Raw genomic sequence first — 14,398 nt, 5'->3', positions numbered from 1 at the left:
CATAGTTACTATCAAGTCGCCCGTGCCCTGGCGAGTGCATAGCAATTATCTGGCGAATCGACTACCTTTCAAAATCGAACAAGGAATGTTTTAAAATGATGAGTAAAATTAAATGCTGGACACAGAATCGACAATACTGAAAATACTTTGCTGTAGCTGATGGCACAAGTAATTTGAAATACTCTCAAAGCGAACCTACTTATCCATATGAGTAAATCGCTACAGCCAGCCATCGGTAAGCATGAATGTGAAAAGATACATCAATGCTGTAAGGTCAAATTATTTTGCTCTGGTAGGTAATTAAGATTGTCTTTTTTTTTTAAATTTTCCTAGTGCTTCCAGTGTACCAAGTATTTTCTGGTCAGAGTTGTATCTCATATAACGGTGTGACCACCAGGTTTGCTTATTTGGTATGTAAGTGTAAGAGTATCAGGGATAGACTTCTCAAAGTCTTCCGGCATATCAAAAACATATTGAAGGACTAAACATCGGCAAACCGTTGTGCTAATGGTAGGCTATTTCATGGCTCGTGGAGTGAATGGCGCTTGGTCAGCAAGTAACTCAACTGAAGAGAAAGCGCGACTGGGGCCAGTCTACATCAGGGACTGTGTTCCGTTAATAAATTCTGGGCTAAAATTTCCCAGGTTTAGAATAAAACTGGATCTAATGTGCCTATCAGAGATCGAGAAGTATGACGCTTGATTGTGAAATACTAGTGCATGTTGCTTTCTAATGCTGAATTCTCAATGAGAAAACAGAACAGTATTAGGAACTTATCATGCTCTTCATATACGCTGCAGGTTTCATTATGATTGGTACACTTTGCAAAACAGACTTTCAATTTACAGACATCAAAATATTTCTATATGTTTCTGACATATTAAAGTACAGCGCCCGGAGTTCCCGCTGAAAATATTAACATATGGATATCTCCGAGATATATGTCTGATATGTGAAAGGCATGCTGAAAGTATGTTTGATATTTTAAAGTAAGGCTGAAAATATGTTTGATATTTTAAAGTAAGGCGCCCGAAGGGCGCGCCGACAACATTTTAAACATACGAATATCTCTGACATATATGTCTGATATATTAAAGTTTCATGCTTGGAGGGGCCTCTGAAAAATATGATTTTTTTATTGTTATTAAAGTTAAGCGCCTAAAGGGAGCACCATGAATGCAACTGAATGATGACATTTTTCGCTTGCACGATGCACTTTAGGCAAGTATGAGCCTGTGTCGAAATTTTTAAAACACACTCAACTCCCCTCCCTAATTGCCATGAAGGCGCGACTTTGCACAATTTTTAAATATCGGATATTTACAATCTAGTATCGAAGTTTGACATATCGACGTTTTCGGGACTAGTATCGATACTAGACGATACTAGAATGAAATGCCGTCGTTCCATGGGAAGCCGTTGGGGACTTTAATATCGATACTAGACGATACTATGATGACTAGCCTTGTACCTCGGCACACCGGATCTGTGAAATCTCCGATATTTACCCGATATTTATCGGCGATTTGGGGACTCTAATATCGATACTAGACGATACTAGAATGACTTGCCTTGTGCCTCGGCACGCCGGATCTGTAAAATCTCCGATATTTACCCGATATTTATCGGCGATTTGGGCCAAGCCCGACTTCCAAGGACTGACTCTGGCATCGATACTAGACGATACTAGAGTCTGTCAAATCGCAAGTAAATATCCGATATATATCGGAGATTTCACAACCTCACCGTTCTGGCCAAGCCCGACTTCCAGGGACTGACTCTAGCATCGATACTAGACGATACTAGAGTCTGTCAAATCGCAAGTAAATATCCGATATATATCGGAGATTTCACAACCTCACCGTTCTGGCCAAGCCCGACTTCCAGGGACTGACTCTAGCATCGATACTAGACGATACTAGAGTCTGTCAAATCGCAAGTAAATATCCGATATATATCGGAGATTTCTAGCCAAGTAAAGATTTCACCACCTCATCGTTCAATCTAAGTTCGATATTGTAGAGTCTAGTAGCCGTAAATATCGGATATCATATAAAAGTGCAATGTCGCGGTGTCCTCCCTAATTGGGCATTCAAAAACATAGTGACCCCTCTTTCACCATAGTCAAAAACAGGGTGACCCTCATGAATCCACTGCCCCCCCGCCGAATAAACTGACCAGTCCCTTATTATGAATATTGTACAACTTTAGCAGTTATGACTTCCAAAGAATTCCTAAGACAGACACGTTTTATAACAACTTGGTAGCCTTACAATCCATCATAATCTTTCGCAAAATGTGCTCGTTCTTCAGACCGTGCTTCAACCACATCAAAAATCGACTCGGGGCGAGTCAAGGCTGTTTACCGGCATTGCTACTGTTGCTAGCTTCAATTTTGCGACCGTGACCCGATGATATACGATGATGGATTTCATAAAAAAGTGCTAGAATTTCGCTTTTCCAGGCCCGTCAGTACAGGTTGGTAGTTATTGTATGAGACCGATTTCAAACCATGTTCAGAATTGATGAAATAAACAGATATGATCTCCCAAAAACCGTTTTTTATTCAATTGATTCATCACCTTTTTTCGTAGACCTCGCTGTGTGTATCCACATTATCGTTCGGAAAGATACCGGTATATCTCCTATATACGTAAGCTGACATGGAGAACATCGTCAGAACACGTCCCTCCACGTGGTCAGAACTACAATATTTCTGCAAAGTCGCAAAACATATTGCACCACCTTGGTGAATGATACACGTCCTTGCATGTTCGTCAGAAACTAATTTCAGTAGGTTAGCCTATAGGATACGACATCGGTCAAATGAGGATGAAATATTGTACTGCAGTTCTTTCTTTCAATTTATTTTTCTTTCATGTGCTGTATTATTCTCAATTCCCTCCATACTACTTTTGAGCATAGCCGGCGTGTACATTGTTGGTGTTGACATGAATCCAAATCTGGCTATTGCAACAGTAAGAATATAATGAATTGTTTAGGCCTACAGATGCACGATTGGCTGTATCTGCAGATGCAGTATCAATGTTAATATCAATGTTATACTAGCCATTTTGCACAGTTCAACCCGTCTAACATACACACGCAAACACATATCTACCAAGCAAGATCATAGAAGAGATATCGTTTATTTAAAATAGTTAAATAGGAATCACATGCAACAAAAAACGAATGAATTCTTCAAAACCGTCCTCAAATACAAGCAATAGCAATAGGCCTATAGGCCTACTTCATATGACTCACACACGATTATTTCCCAAAGTTTTAATTAGGCCAAATAGCTGCTATTTTTTACCATCTTGAAAAAGATCTCGCCAAATATCCGGCTCAGTGCACTGGTTATATAACACGGAATATTCATGAAGATAAAAATGCGTAAGCTGCTCTGTACATGCAGAGAGGCTGGACTGCAGCATGATGCTAGGGGGTCAATGTGTACAATGATGTACCTTTATCTGGCGAAACACGAAATATGGTTCTGTTAGCAATATTTTGTCTAACGAGAGCAAAAAAATAACATTTTCTTCAAGATTGAGTAAAAAATGATAGTTATAATCAAATTCTTTGCAAAGTTCATTTCGTGAATATTTGAGCACTTAAGGAGTCATACTCAGAAGACGCCATTGTTATCGATAATGGCGTGGCGTGGCGTCGCTTACATCTGTACATCGTACCATTCCTACCCCGTGATCGTGCCGTCAAGAATCTTCAGTTGTCGATATTTTAGCTTCTACTGAAATGTCCCGTCGGTGTTTAGAATGTCTGCTAAAGAGTCTACCCTTGAATTCCTGGACCATCTCGACGACTATGCGGTACGTTTGAATCTAGTGCCAGTGTGTCATTGACCGTGTCATGCAGTTACGACGACATGGTCCGACAAGCGGCTAGACGAAACTCGCCAAAACGGAAGAGAGTACCTCTTTTCCGCACCAGCGACAGGTCGACACACACTTCAAGCCCTCGATCGTCGCTGAGTCGGCTCTATACCAGGTAAGCTTATGTATAGCTGCTGTCTTATTTTTAACCAGCCCAATTGTGTCTAACTTCAACTCTAAGATACAGTACGTCTACTCCTTCTTTTATAAACGTGTTCAGCAATGTCTGTATCCGGCAAAGTATTTAACGTTTGTTTGTTTTAAATCATCGATATTGCTGATAATTTCAATGAACATCGAATTTCAAGGTCACTTTATGCTAAATGTGACTTTTAGTGGTACATGTATGCACCCCGGGATGACTGTTGATTCATGTCAGGGACCGGGCAAAAATTAAGGGCGGGGGTGGGGGTAGGTTGTTGGTGTTTTTAAAGGTCTGTGTTGGCACCAGATTGTCTCAACAGAAAATTTACACACCAGATTACAATTTCAATGGAAAACAACAAGCTATCACCCCTCCATAGTCCTCTTACATACTAGAACAAAGGTAATTCCAGGGATCAGCAAAAGTGCCATTTTAAATCCATGGAAAATAATGACCCTTCAAAAAGTGTTAGCAAGAAAAAGATTATCCTCCCAAATTTTTGTATGACCAGTGAGTCACAGTCTGTATTAATGATCAGGGCTTGACAATTCCTATCGCCTGATGCCCGGGACAAGTGAAATTTCCATTATGGCAAGTCAAAAATAAAATCTGGTTGCCCGCCGGACAAGTTGTTTAAACAACTTCTGCCACAATCAACGCGAACCTAAGTTGCGGTTTGTGTACGTGTCGCCCAATTTGTGTTGTCGTTACACAAAATAAATGTCAATCACTGACTTATTTTAGATACAATTGTGACGTTCTTCTGGGATTCACTTGCCGACTCACACAATGTTGCAATTTTTTGATGATCAACTTGAAATTGTTTTATCGTCCAATTAAAAAAGTCGCTTAAAATTTGGCGTAAACAGTATTTCTTTGTTGAATGCTGACTGCTCCGCCCCAACAAATTAGGTAAAAGATTGCAAAACCTAATCACATTGCTTATCGGCGATCGACCCTGCAGTACTTCAAAATCATTTATGCAGCCTCACGAGGTAGATGAACATTGTAGGCAGATAGTTTGTGGAGTGATCGCTGTAAATATGAGTATTTTACGGTAATATTTCCACTAACGCAAACAAGGCATTGTGCATTTTCACGAGCCAGAGCGTAATTTCAGCTCCGCAGACCTACGCAAAAATCAAGCAAGGCTTTTTCCGTAAAGAGGTACGTAGTTTACGACGATGGGCATTGTGTAACTCTGAGAAACGACGTTGTGATGATTTACGATGGTGCCACGAGGGCCAGCGTGAGTGGGATCGTCTGAGAATTGACGACTCGATGTGATGAATAGAACAATGTTTCTGACAAAAGATCTAAACATAAGCGTTATGATGAGGAAAAACGCCGTAGATGTTATCTCCCGAAATGGAAAGCACAGTGGCCTTGGTTGTAATATGACGGTTCCAAAATGTTCTGTACGTCGTGTCTCAAATACCCACCATTGCCAAACCATGGAGGTAGGAAGAGACTACCTCCATGGCCAAATGTTTCGCGTTGAATCCATAAGGTCTCACGAGTTTAGTCAACCACATTTGGACTGTTTGGAGCATCGCAGATGAGATCGTGACGGGGACAATGATTGTGGAAATTTTGTGGGTCCCGCTGAGCCCGATACGGTTTCACTTGACAACACCCCGATCGCATGCACTCGCAATGCGTGAACCGAATGACGACGACCAGCGACAGACACTGACCAATCTTTTTATGCTTGCCAGACACGGGAAGCCGATGTATGATATGAACCTTCAAATTCAATGTTAGCCCTGCGTACAGGTCTGTGTGTTCCCTGGCTGTGCATGAAGGTTAATACAACCCTTTTCAGAATTAGAGCACAAAGCCACTGCAGTGAACTGCAATAAAACTGCTCACACTAATTAGTTTCAGCTGTAGCCAGCTGGCAAAGTCGACAACATTGTATGTCCCATGCAGACAGTTTGTCTGGGGAAGTTGAAATAAAAAAGATTTGTACATGGACCAGTGCATGGTAATGTTACATTGTATCTTAATCTTGAACACAGGGTGCCAATCGTAAACTCTCATTTACAACTCGAGCCTCAGACAGAGCTAGTTTTGCCTTTGTACAAGCAGACTTTTTGGTCTTTATCAAGTAGCCTTGTTCAACACCAAAGTGGCCACGGCTACAGCTGAAACTAATTAGTGTAAGCAGTTTTATTGCAGTTCACTGCAGTGGCTTCGCGCTCTAATTCTGAAAGGGTTGTAATAAGATTATGAAGTGTTGCTATACTTTCTTTTGAAATTGCAATAAGTTGAATATGTTGGTAGATTTTTGAATTCAATCCCACAAGTCTCCTAACTCTTGTCACTCAAATTTATGTATGTTCTATGGCTCAATGACAGAAAATAGAATATCAAGGGGCTGCCCCTTGATATTTTTTATCTTTTTTTACTATAGAGGCATTATATCCATGTTGTCAATTTATTTCCTCTGTCACAATAATATTATTAATTTAGAAGGTTATAAATAGTGCAAAGTAACATGACATAGCATGTGAGTTAATGCCCCACTAGCTGTAACTTGTGAAATTTGTTGACCTCAGAATATGTTCCCATTTTGTCGTGGTTTTCTCTGAATTCTACCCTCTGAAGGGATATTGGCTTTTACTGCATTAGGAATTTCCTCTGAGAAACATTTAAACAGTAAACTCAAATTTAACAGCCATTTTGATTATCGCCCCTTTTCAAAAATTGGTAATATTAACAAGGAGAGAGAACATACAATGTCACAGTTGAAAACATTCACCTCTAGGTGAACATTCAATCTTGGATGTCAAAACAGGGGGGCAATCATGAATGTGGGCCCGTACTCCTGTCCCAAGGGGAACCCTTGAATTTTCTGTGGAAAATACTATAGTCTATCAATATGCGACCTAAATAAAGTAATCAATATATCGAATTTTATTAAACCCTTTTCCTGCCAGACAGTATCACTTCCCCATCAGCCAAGTCAGTAAAAAATGGTATTGAGCCAAAACATGACATATTTTCACCCACTTGGCTTGGTCTGTTATAGCATCTTTAGTCCAAAAGAATCAAGTTTACAGTTTTGAACAGCTTTCAAATGTACAGTATTATGTTAAAATACACCATATGAAATATGTTGTGTTTCATTAATTTTAACCATCTTGACCTGGTGGTGAAATATGGACTTGCCAGGAAAAGGGTTAAACATACGGGTAACTTGTATGTATTAGGAAATTTATGATCATTTGTTCTGACCAAAAGGTTTTGCTCTTGAAAACCAAAGGTTTTGCTCTTGAAAATCAGAAAATGATGCTGTTCAAAACGAGCATAACTGACCTGCATGGATGCTTTCCTTGCAGTGTTCAACGTTTGTATGGACTGTGACATTGTAGACTCTTCAATTTGAGGGCATACCCAACATTTACATTCATCGGCAATGCCACATGCATACAGCTCCAATGCACTGTTGACTTACATCAGTCCTTTCTACCCAACTTCCTTTGCAGCACCTTATATCCACCAAAAATTTAATCAGCTGTGTACAGGTTTATATTTATGTCATAAAAGCATTTATCATTACTTTTTGCCAGAAACAGTGATTTGTTGAAGTTATCCATGAAAATAAATATCAAAATCAGGCAATATGGAGACCTTTTTAGCCTCCACAAAGCATGCCGGGAGAAATGCCCAGATGATGATGTAAAGTTTTCGGGTTTTGGTGCATTGACTAGGGGGTCTGATCTAGGGAGTCTCATAAACAGCTTAGATATTATGCCTGCCTGTAAGTATTACAGATGTACTAATAATCGTGCGCGAGATTTCAATAAGGCATTCTGCATGATTCGAAACCTGAAGTGAAAACACCGCCTCTAAAAATTGTTGCTGGTAAAGATTGGCACGACGTGAGTTTTCAAAATTATAAGTACAGTGTGTGTTTTTATGTATGCAAAGACCGTTTCCAAGAATTTTTCCCGACATTTTTCCCAATGACTAGTTGTGAGGTTGTGGCTTTCAGATTTTAACCATTCTCAATTATTTTCCCAAGACTGCACAATTGACAGCAGAAAACGGCTGCTTGGATTTGCAATCTCTTCCTACTTCCATTGCGGTTTCTAATTACCGGTAACTCACGATTAGAGTTCAAAGTGAGTTGCGAGAACAGGAAAATTGTAGTGTGTAGTTTATGACTGTACTTTGAAATGATAAATTGAAATTTCATTTAGTGCCCCTAGAACATGAAAGTGTGTTTGAAGTTTAATTTAGTGCCCCTGAGAACATGAAAGTGTGTATGCACAACTATTGTTTGTTGGATGAAGGACACTCCATTTAGAGTCCGGTTCAAAGTTATAAGGTTGAAGGCAAAGTGTGTCCATTGGGCAGTAGCTCAATACAAACGCACAGTAGATCAGACCCCTAGTGATACCCCCTAACTTCCTCAACCAAACACGAAAACTTAACGTCATCTTAGGTCAAGCCTCTCTGAGGAATTCCGATAAGTGGCGCTTCCATATGGCGAAAATGGCGTCATACACATCAATTAATAAAACATTAATTTCCAGGAGAATCATTAGCACATATCTCATCTCTTCATCATGAATGTTACAAAAAATATACTTCAACTTTTAAGTCAGGTTGATATTTGGGTGGGCTATCCCTTTAACATTTCACACTATGACTGAGGTGAGGTTATGACCTTTGGGGAGCCCAACTTCACTGCGCGAATGAATGAACTACATGCATTTGCGTGAACTCTGTGTGACCAAACCATTCAGAGAATGTTGCGTCCTGAGTGGTGCATCAAACAGTGAAGTAAGGGCCATTCAATATCTTATAGCATGAATTGCACAATGCTCTGTGCAGTTTATGTGAAGATTTCAGTGGCAGATATGCACATTATCCAGGGTTTTTGCTCGTATGCACGGTGGGATTTAATGTTTGGGCAAATATTTAATCACATCGCAATCTTTATCTTGGCCAAAGTTGCATGTACAGTCCCAGTGGGTAGTTAATAATAAGTGTATACATCACCAAAATCAGTGCATTCTCACAAACTTATTTCGGCTTGAATATAAAAAAAACAAAAAAAAAAAAAAAAAAAAACAATGCTAGAAGATACAGCTAGTCGGGGCTTTAAGTGAACATGAGATTAATTCTAATCTTACCTAAACATGATATGTCATTTTATTTCGCATCATTTCAATTCATTTTTAACTTTCTAAATTATTTCTATTTATGCTGAAATAGAAATGTGGTGTTATTTTCAACATGCTATGATGCACATTTTGGATATTTATATGACCATCGATGTAAAAAAGAGTCAATTTTCATCAATGGTCTGACAGTCTACAAGCTCTGAGATACTGCAGGAATGCATAGTGCATGTGAATCCAATTATGTTGAGCCTTTTCAGGCCATGAAAATGCTTGATATATTTCTGATTCAAATATGTGTCGATGGACTGTCAGATTAATATGGTTATTCATCGTCATTATCGTGACTTGAAATGTGATTCATCATCTGTGTTTGAGACAATTTGATTTTTCTCAGTAGGATTTTTAACTCTTTTTTTTATATTTCTGCAAGTTGCAGGTCCCCTGGAGGTACATGTATTTATTAGGCGTTGAACAAATAGGGAAAGTGTAGTGCCAAAGGAATGACAGTCACACAAAAAGGCATGCCAACAACTGGGAACAATATGAGAGGTATGTACTACAAAGTCTGCACTGATAAGTTTTAGTCTAAAGTAATGAACTTTGAAGGGCAAGTTAACCAAAGCACCAGTGTTGGTGAATTATAGTACATGAACATGGTTAAGCAGAACCATCATGACACATGTACGACAATTTTACTTAGCTGAACTTTGATGTTTGGTTATATTTGCAGGTCACCTAACAGCCATAAGCGACAAAATCTGCCTTTATAATCTTCTTTTGAAGATACAATGTAATAGATAGTGATGCAGCTTAGCCCATGTCAAATTTTGAAATCACAATGAAATATGTAAACCCTGGAAATTATTATAGAAGAGCATAGTGTTGAAACAACTTCAGGGGCTCTTCCATGAGTTCCAAAACACAAATGTACATGACATACAATAATTGCATAGTCAAACCAAGGAAATGTTCTTTTTAACACTGTCTCCCGACACTGGCCAAAATACTTGAATGAATCCATGAAGTGTAATTTATGAACCTTGTCTGGGAAACAAAACTTTGAAACAATATCACAAGACAAACTGAGGTTGCAGAGTCTGTTGCAAATTGTGTAATGAAAGATGAAACAAGCTTCTGTTCTGATAACATGTTCCAGATTACATGACATGCTCAAAAACCATATTTTATCTTTACTAAAATTGAACGAAACTATTTTCCGAACAACATACAGTGTGCAAGAAAACCATTGCTTTTTTTCAAAAATTGTAGCATAATGTATATTTTTGCGTAATTGTACTGTCCCAAATACACAAACATGACCCCCAACAGATCACTAGCATGTGATTTCCAAACATTTAACAAATTCACCGCTCTCCCCTGTAATGAATCTAGCAAGTATGTTATTGTTATTCAATCACCGTAATTCAAATGACATAATCCAGCGGGGACTCCATGTATGTCATCAGTGATGACTTCTAGATCAAGTACCGAAAGATTAACTTTTAATCCATACTATTACTGACACACATACACAGTCACTTCAATCTTTGATTTGGGTGATTCCCCAGCATAACATGCCCTCTTTTTAGTTCAATATATGTATATGTTACAAGGCTCTGTAGGTCAAGGCTGCATGATACAAAAATATTTCTATCTTCAATATTCCATCCTAATTTGACAGATGTATATTCTAACCTATAGATCCTACTGTATTAGTTCTCGGCCAACGTACAAAGACTTGGTCCATTTGCTAAAGCGCATAATTGACCATTCGCTAAAGCGCATAATTGATGACATGTTTTGCAAAATTATTATTGGAAGCACGACCATACTCCATGTGTCTGGGAGGTACAATGATTTTACAGTCTCTCTTAACAAAAACAGGAATATTTAGTCAATAACATAGGCAATGAATCAGTGAAAAAACATTTTGGTCTTCATATTTGTATATTTAGGCATAAACATGTCAGTTTGATGTACAACAGTACATAGATGACCAGTTTATTCAATAAGGGAGCATTCAGTTATTACAGCCGGGGTAAGCCAGCACAATTTGAAGGGGGATGCGTTCACCTTAAATTTGAAAATTGCAAAGGGGAGGTCATGTATTTTTCAAACAGCATTGGGGTCAGTCAATTTTCTTATTATAAGTAGTTGTCCTGTTAAAAAGAAGTTTTAGTGTTCAAAAATATTCTGGGAGATAAAATGATTCGCATGATTTCACTCTTGGTAGTCATTTAACTGTAAATCTAAACAAAAGTATAATTATCTGTCACATGAACATCTTGCTGTTGAAACTCTGAGACTTGTCTTATTGTAAATCGAGCTCATGGAGGGCAATGAACAATTTCTATTACTTACGTATTAGAGATATAGCAACTTTTGTCAGGGAAAATATTTAAGTGACCTGTAGACCACTAGTACCATGAAAAGTGAAATAGGTTTAGTTGAAATTCAAATATCAAACTGTTGTCCACATCTGAACCTTCAAACACCGTAATTTAATCAAATACATTTGTATCAATTGTCAAACACCTCAGAAAGCACCGATTGTGTTTAAGACTAAAAGATTCCGTCATGTGCGGGCGCTCCGGCGCACTGCGACCTGCGACCCTTTACCAGGTAGGTCGCAATGCACCGGAACGCTCGCATGCAACGGAATCTTTCAGTCTAATTGTGTTTGTGAATTATTCATAGTTTTCTCATAGACTCCAATGTATAGTGAATCAACATTTCAGTGAAATTCAGAAATCAAATTTCTTGCATACATATCAACTTTTAACCATTCTTGTCTAGTGAAGTACTTTAAAATGAATTATCAAATGTCTATAAATACAGATTTAAACAAAAACAAACAAAATTGATGATGTACAGTCCTGATGATTTATTCTGTGTATCATTATTTTCAGGAACTGAAATACATACAATCTGGGCTATCCAAGGACTAGCATCAAGCTGAAGACATTTTGATAGTTGTGTGTGTTTCTTCTGAGGATAGCGAACATGACAGAAGTTGCAACGGTGGTGCCTTTATTCGGAGACCAACGGTGGTGCCTTTATTCGGAGACTCTTGCCATGGGATAGAGAAAGAAGTGAAACTGCATATGGAAAAACACATGCATCAAAGGAAATGCATATTGAGGCTACCTTGCATTTAGGGCCTGGTATCAATCAGATCAGAGCCTGACAGACACATGACAATACCAGCAGCATTGACAACTCAATACAGGACAATGTTTAATGTACATGTATAAGCATATTTTATACATTTTCTTGATTCTGCCAAAGGCTTAGTGATGTATTTTTAGTTTCGAACAAAGACCACTCAACTTTTGAATTTTGTTAACCAGACAGAGGCTGTACTCATGAAAGTCCAACTGGGAACACTTTCCATATGTTATTACACCAACTGAGTTATAATCAGTGATTAAGCTGAATACCCAAAGCTGTACATGTGTGAATATGTGGACTGTACTCGACCGATTACTGGCTGAGTTATAAGACCAATAATTCTCTCTTAGTCTCTTCAGTGGCCATATTTGATATTTCATGAACAATGTGTTAAAAATGAGGTGCATCTTTGCAAACAAATTTTACAGATTAAGTACACCAACTTACAACTACAATTATTTTTGGCAACACTGTAGCTTTATGTACATGCAATGTGCTTGAATCTTAGCTCGAGTCTAGGTTGTAATCAAAATATTTGTATGGCAATTTTCAATGATATGGCAGAACTCATTATCATGTGTGATCTGTAATAGATACTAGCAATGCAACACAAAACATAGCTAAATGTGGAGTCTCTTTTCTACTTAGACATCCAAACACCCGGTACATCCAATTTTATTTTAAATCTTAGAGAACAATGGATTTATTATTTATTTGTTATAACTAAAGCCATAATTGCTGTGTAAAGTGAGTCAAGTTAAATCAGTTCTCAGATACTTGGTTGACACTTCAATATTGCATCTAAGAAGAAAACAATAAGTGTATTTTTAGCTCCGCTGTCAGCGACGCGGAGCTTATCAAATAGGTTGATTATCCTCGTCGTCCGTCAACAATTGCCTTCTCCTCTGAAACCACAAGTCCAATTGCTTTGAAATTTTATATGCAGTTCACTTGGGTGACCTCACTTCAGTTTGTTCAAATCATGGTGAAATTTGCATATTTTTATTTTTGGGGCATTTTTTGGTGTTTTTGGTAAAAAAATCTTCTTCTCTGAAACCACTTGTCCGATTGCTTTGAAATTTGATATGCAGTTTGCTTAGGGTGACTGAAACCAGATTTGTAAAAATGGTGGTGAAATTTGCATATTTGTATTTGTAAGGCAATTTTTGTCATTTTTGGTAAAAAAATCTTTAAAAATCTTCTTCTTCAAAACTACTGGTCAGATAGCTTTTATATTTGGTACATATGTCCCTAGGGATGATCTATTTCAGATTTGTTAAAATTGTGCAGAAATATGCAAATTTGCATTTTTAAGGCAATTTTTGCCATTTTTGGTCAAAAAATGTATTTCTCAAAAAGTACTGGTCTGATAGTTTTGAAATTTGGTATACAGGTTTCTATAGACGAACTAAGTAATATATATTGAATTTCTGATGAAATCTGTAATTTTGTATTTTTGGGGCAATTTTTGCCATTTTTGGTCAAAAAATGTGTATTTCCAAAACTACTCATCTGATAGCTTTGAAATTTAGTATACAGGTTCCTACAGATGAACTAAATGATATTTATGGAAATAATGATGAAATCTGCAATTTTGTAATTTTGGGGCAATTTTTGCCATTTTTGGTCAAAAAATGTGTTTCTCAAAAAGTACTGGTCTAACAGCTTTGAAATTTGGTACACAGGTTTCTACAGATAAGCTACGTAATATATTTTGAATTTCTGATGAAATCTGTAATTTTGTATTTTTGGGCAATTTTTGCCATTTTTGGACAAAAAATGTGTATTTCCAAAACTACTTATCTGATAGCTTTGAAATTTGGTATACAGATTTCCATAGATGAACTAAATGATATTTATTGAAATAATGATGACATCTGCAATTTTGATTTTGAGGGCAATTTTTCTCATTTTTGGTCAAAAAATTTTAGCCTCTTTTTTGCTGGTTCCACCTTCTTCATCAACATGTGTCAAAAATAGTTATTCTGTACATAAACACAGCGGAGCTATATCGGCCGCTAGGTCGCTTGTTTGTTTTTCACATGAAG

The 14,398-nt window shown here is 37.7% G+C and overlaps 1 long non-coding RNA gene across 2 annotated transcripts; it reads left to right on the top strand.

Moving 5' to 3' along the window:
- The first annotated feature begins 3,640 nt into the window (after nucleotides 1-3,640).
- On the top strand, nucleotides 3,641-12,321 carry LOC139129617 (uncharacterized). Of its 2 annotated transcripts, none has more exons than XR_011551631.1 (3): nucleotides 3,641-4,011; nucleotides 9,616-9,728; nucleotides 12,089-12,321. It is a non-coding gene; the product is annotated as an uncharacterized lncRNA (long non-coding RNA). The 2 variants fall into 2 exon arrangements; XR_011551632.1 differs by having other exon boundaries at nucleotides 9,610-9,728.
- The last annotated feature ends 2,077 nt before the right edge of the window (nucleotides 12,322-14,398 follow it).

The sequence above is a fragment of the Ptychodera flava genome, chromosome 3 (assembly GCF_041260155.1).
Source record: "Ptychodera flava strain L36383 chromosome 3, AS_Pfla_20210202, whole genome shotgun sequence".
Taxonomy (NCBI): domain Eukaryota; kingdom Metazoa; phylum Hemichordata; class Enteropneusta; family Ptychoderidae; genus Ptychodera; species Ptychodera flava.
This window is presented reverse-complemented; position numbering and strand designations above follow the sequence as displayed.